The sequence below is a fragment of the Gorilla gorilla genome, chromosome 17, assembly GCF_029281585.2.
Source record: "Gorilla gorilla gorilla isolate KB3781 chromosome 17, NHGRI_mGorGor1-v2.1_pri, whole genome shotgun sequence".
NCBI classification, from domain to species: Eukaryota; Metazoa; Chordata; class Mammalia; order Primates; family Hominidae; genus Gorilla; species Gorilla gorilla.
Genome location: NC_073241.2, coordinates 39,591,421 through 39,597,786, shown reverse-complemented (window position 1 = coordinate 39,597,786; position 6,366 = coordinate 39,591,421).

Genomic DNA, 6,366 nt, shown 5'->3' with positions numbered 1-6,366 from the left:
TCGTTCCTCACAGCACTATTTCTGCCCACTCTTCTCTAGATGGTCAAGTTTGTTTAAAATGTTGGTAAACACAAGAGTTATTGATTCACATGAATAAGTTGCAGTAGGCAAGGCCTTTTGCTCTCCTGACTCTGAAGTCAGAGGCTGTGTTAGCCACACCCTTCTGGGGGCTACTTCTCAACTACGCTTTTTGCAAGCTCTGGCTCGGAAAGTTGAACTTTACTGAACTTTCAAAAATGTAGCCACTATTTCTGCTATATTTTAAAGCTATAGTAACAACAGAGTGTGCTCTGTTTTGTTTTTCAAAATTTCTGTGGGATAAAGTTGCATAGAGATTTTCAGGGTTCTATGTTTAATTTTAATTTTCAAACATAGATTTTAACTACTTTTTTACAATTATGATTAGAATGCACTCTCAAACATCTTACAGAAAGTTTAGTCCATTGAGAGATCTCCTGGCGGTTTACTCAATTTGGGTGCATGCTCTGGAGGACACCTTGTCCTGCCATTTAGGTTTAATTTAAAATCCTGTTTAATATTTCTTTCGTTTTTGAGAAGGAGTCTTGCTCTGTCACCCAGGCTAGAGTGCAGTAGCACAGTCTCAGCTCACTGCAACCTCTGCCTCCCAGGTTCAAGAGATTCTTCTGCCTCAGTCTTCCGAGTAGCTGGGATTACAGGCATGCGCCACCATGCCCGGCCAATTTTTCTAGTTTTAGTAGAGACAGGGTTTCACCATGTTGGCCTGGCTGGTCTTGAACTCCTGACCTCAAGTGATTCATCCACCTCGGCCTCCCAAAGTGCAGGGATTACAGGTGTGAGCCACCGTGCCCAGCCTAGAATCCTGTTTAATTTTTAATTAAAGAGCATCCTGAGATTGAAAAGTGAAGTATTGGGGGAGAATACAATTTGCAACTCCCTCACTACGTGTGTGTAAGTTTCCTCCACGCAAGGCAAAAACAAATTCTATTTAGATGCTAATGAACTTCACTTGCTGCCCATTCCACTAATTTTAAGTCATCATTTCAGGAAAATAAATTATTCTCACCATTTGACTTTACAATCTGAAAGTCCTGGGGCCCCAGCCTGGTCATGCCTGCTTGCAGGGCAGCCTTGGGTCATAGCTTCTGTGCTGGTGGACCCTGCCTGACTGGAAGAGGGCTCCAGCACAGGGAGGCCCCCATGGCAAAGCACCAGCCCGCGTACTCCCTCCCCAAACTGTAGCTTCCCTTGGGCCCACAGCAACTCCCCACGTCGCTTGGCTGGAGCATGTCTGTGGGGATGGGTTTTGCTTTCCTTGTCCGACCCACATGCATGTGTGCATACACCCCACCCTGTCACTGCTGCAGCAAGAGTGCAGTTGGCCGCCCTCCCCCTGCTGACCACCATTTAGAAAAAGCCTTGGTGGGCACACAGCCAGCGAGTTCTACTCCCACCACCAGTGCCCTGCCCTGCCCTTGCGCCAACACTGCCGTGGGAGTGAAACTAGGTGCAGAGAACAGCAGATCCTCTCCTGCCCTGAGTGACTACTCCTGCTCATGCAATACAGAGAAGGCACAGACCTGAGCCCGCCAGTGCTCCCAAGGCAACACCATCACCAATGCAACCACATACACAGTCTCCAGCAGCAGCCCCCTACCCTTCCCTGAGCTGTGTTGCCTCTGCCACTGTGGTGAATGCCCACAGGGGGGCAGGCACGCTGGCACCCAATAGCACCCTGCTGCAGTTGATGAGTGTGCACCCCACTATGCTGCTGCTACTGCTGCTGCTGGCACATGCAAATGAGAATCCTGCTGTCACTGCACTATAAAACTCTTTGGCTGGCACCACCCATTGGAGTGTAGTGACCAACGTTCTGCGAGCAACTTACACCCCCCAGAGCAGTGAATTCTTAACCTCAAGGAGCCAGAGAACAAAGTCTAGGCCCAATACAAATTCCCCAGAGTTAGCACAGGTAGTTCAGGAGTTGGGAGCCGAACATTGGCCCCATAAAATCTTCCAGAAATGAAGCCAGCGGGCTGAAGCCACCTTATACCACACTCAAACCCTTAAGGTCATCAACTAGGATAAAAGAAGAAAATTCAAAGGTCAGCAACCTAAAGATTGAAGGAAAATAAGCCCACAAAGATGAGAAAGCACCAGTGAAAGAACCATGGCAACTCAAAAAGTCAGAGTGCCTTCTTTCCTCCAAATGACCTCATTACCTCTCCAACAAGGGTTCTGAACTAGGCTGAAATAGCTGAAATGACAGAAGCAGAACTCAGACTATGGATAGAAATGAAAATCATTGAGCTACAGGAGTATGTTGAAACCTAATCCAAGGACTCTAGGGATCACAATAAAACAATGCACAAGCTGACAGACAGAATAGTCAGTATAGAAAAGAATGTAACTGACCTGATAGAGCTGAAAGGCACATTAAAAGAATTTCATAATGCAATCCCAAGTATTAATAGCAGAACAGACCAAGTGGAGGAAAGTATCTCATAGCCTGAAGACTGGCTTTCTGAAATAAGACAGTCAGACAAGAACAGAAAAAAAGCAAGAATAAAAAGGAATGAACAAAACCTCTGAGAAATATGGGATTATGTTAAGAGACCAAATCTATGCCTCATTGGTGTCCCTGAAAGAGATGAAGAGAATGGAAGCAACTTGGAATACATATTTCAGGATATTATCCATGAGAAATTCCCCAACCTAGCTAGAGAGGCCAACATTCAAATATAGGAAATGTACAGTAAGATACCCCATAGAAAGACCACCCCAAAGACACATAATTATCAGATACTCTCCAAGGTCAAAATGAAAGGAAAAATGTTAAAGGCAGCTAGAGAGAAAGGTCAGCTCACCTACAAAGGGAAATCCATCAGACTAATGACAGGCCTTTCAGCCAGAACCCCTACAAGCCAAAGAGATGTGAAGGCCAATATTCAACATTTTTAAAGAAAAGAATTTCCAACCCAGAATTTCATATGCAGCCAAACTAAGCTTCATAAATAAAGGAGAAATAAGATCCTTTTCAGATAAGCAAATGCTGTGAGAATTTGTCACCACCAGACCTGCCTTGCAAGAGCTCCTGACAAGAGCACTCAATATGAAAAGATTGTTACCAGCCACTACAAAAACACACTGACATACACAGGCCAGTGGCATTGTAAAGCAACCACATAAACAAGTCTGCAAAATAACCGGCTAACATCATGACGACAGGATTAAATTCACACATATTAATACTAACCTTCAATATAAATGGGCTAAATGCCCTACTTAAAAGGCACAGAGTGGCAAGCTGGATAAAAAAAGCAAGATCCATTGGCATGCTGCCTTCAAGAGACAGATTTTACATGCAATGACACACATAGGCTCAAAATAAAGGGATGGAGAAAAATCGACCAAGCAAATGGAAAACAGAAAAAAGCAGGGGTTGCAATCTGAGTTTCAGACAAAACAGACTTTAAACCAACACAGATCAAAAAGGACAAAAAGACATTGTTGGTGGGAGGTTCCAAGATGGCCAAATAGAACAGCTCCAGTCTACAGCTCCCAGCATGAGCAACGCAGAAGACAGGTGATTTCTGCATTTCCAACTGAGGTACTGAGTTCATCTCACTGGGGCTTGTCAGACAGTGGGTGCAGCCCACGGAGCATGAACCGAAGCAGAGTGGGGCATTGCATCACCCAGGAAGCACAAGCAGTCAGAGAATTCTCTTTCCTAGCCAAGGGAAGCCATGACAGGTGGTACTTGGAAAACTGGGACACTCCCACCCTAATACTGTGCTTTTCCAATGGTCTTAGCAAATGGCACACCAGGAGATTATAACCCACGCCTGGCTCAGAGGGTCCCACGCCCATGGAGCCTCGCTCACTGCTAGCACAGCAGTCTGAGATCGAACTGCAAGGTGGCAGTGAGGCTGGGGGAGGGGAGTCTGTCACTGCTGAGGCTTGAGTGGGTAAACAAAGCCACTGGGAAGCTTGACCTGGGTGGAGCCCACCGCAGCTCAAGGAGGCCTGCGTACCTCTGTAGACTCCACCTCTAGGGACAGGGCATAGCTGAACAAAAGGCAGCAGAAACTTAAACATCCCTGTCTAACAGCTTTGAAGAGAGTAGTGGTTCTCCCAGCATGGATCTGAGAACGGACAGACTGCCTCAAGTGGGTCCCTGACCCCCGAGTAGCCTAACTGAGAAGCACCTCCCAGTAGGGGCCGACTGACACCTCATACGGCAGGGTGGCCCTCTGAGACGAAGCTTCCAGAGGAAGGATCAGGAAGCAACACTGCTGTTCTGCAAGCCTCCACTAGTGATACCCAGGCAAACAGGGTCTGGAGTGGACCTCCAGCAAACTCCAACGGTCCTGCAGCTGAGGGACCTGACTGTTAGAAGGAAAACTAACAAAGAGAAAGGACATCCACGCCAAAACCCCATCTGTACGTCACCATCATCAAACACCAAAGGCAGATAAAACCACAAAGATGGGGAGAATCCAGAGTAGAAAAGCTGAAAATTCTAAAAATCAGAGTGCCTCTTCTCCTCCAAAGGAACACAGCTCCTCGCCAGCAAGGGAACAAAGTTGGATGGAAAATGACTTTGATGAGTTGAGAGAAGAAGGCTTCAGATGATCAGTAATAACAAACTTCTCCGAGCTAAAGGAGGATGCTCGAACCCATCGCAGAGAAGCTAAAAACCTTGAAAAAAGATTAGATGAATGGCTAACTAGAATAAACATCACAGAGAAGACCATAAATGACCTGATGGAGCTGAAAACCATGACATGAGAACTACGTGACACACGCACAAGCTTCAGTGACCAATTTGATCAAGTGGAAGAAAGGGTATCCGTCATTGAAGATCAAATTAATGAAATGAAGCGAGAAGTTTAGAGGAAAAAGGGTAAAAAGAAATGAACAAAGCCTCCAAGAAATATGGGACTATGTGAAAAGACCAAATCTACGTCTGAGTGGTGTACCTGAAAGTGACAGGGAGAATGGAACCAAGTTGGAAAACACTCTGCAGGATATTACCCAGGAGAACTTCCCCAACCTATCAAGGTAGGCCAACATTCAAATTCAGGAAATACAGAAAACATCACAAAGATACTCCTCGAGAAGAGCAACCCCAAGACACATAATTGTCAGATTCACCAAGGTTGAAATGAAGGAAAAAAGGCTGAGAGCAGCCAGAGAGAAAGGTTGGGTTGACCCACAAAGGGAAGCCCATCACACTAACAGCGGATCTCTCGGCAGAAACCCTACAAGCCAGAAGAGAGTGGGGTCCAATATTCAGCCTTCTTAAAGAAAAGAATTTTCACCCCAGAATTTCATATCCAGCCAAACTAAGCTTCATAAGTGAAGGAGAAATAAAATCCTTTACAGACAAGCAAATGCTGAGAGATTTTGTCACTACCAGGCCTGCCTTGCAAGAGCTCCTGAAGGAAGTACTAAACATGGAAAGGAACAACCGGTACCAGCCACTGCAAAAACATGCCAAAGTAAAAAGACCATCGATGCTAGGAAGAAACTGCATCAACTAACGGGCAAAATAACCAGCTAACATCATAATGACAGGATCAAATTCACACATAGCAATATTAACCTTAAATGTAAATGGGCTAAATGCTCCAATTAAAAGACACAGACTGGCAAATTGCATAAAGAGTGAAGACCCATCAGTGCGCTGTATTCAGAAGACTCATCTCACGTGCAGAGACACACATAGGCTCAAAATAAAGGGATGGAGGAAGATCTACCAAGGAAATAGAAAGCAAAAAAAAAACAAAAAACAGGGGTTGCAATCCTACTGTCTGATAAAACAGACTTTAAACCAACAAAGATCAAAAGAGACAAAGAAGGGCATTACATAATGGTAAAGGGATCAATTCAACAAGAAGAGCTAACTATTCTAAATATATGTGCACCCAATACAAGAGCACCCAGATTCATAAGGCAAGTCCTTAGAGACCTACAAAGAGACTTAGACTCTCACACAATAATAATGGGAGACTTTAACACCCCACTGTCCACATTAGACAGATAAACGAGACAGAAGGTTAACAAGGATATCCAGGACTTGAACTCAGCTCTGCAACAAGGAGACCTAACAGACGTCTACAGAACTCTCCACCCCAAATCAACAGAATATACATTCTTCTCAGCACCACATTGCACTTACTCCAAAACTGACCACATAGTTGGAAGTAAAACACTCCTCAGCAAATGCAAAAGCACAGAAATTACAACAAACTGCCTCTCAGACCACAGTGCAATAAAATTAGAACTCAGGATTAAGAAACTCACTCAAAACCACACAACTACATGGAAACTGAACAACCTGCTCCTGAATGACTACTGGGTACATAACGAAATGAAGGCAGG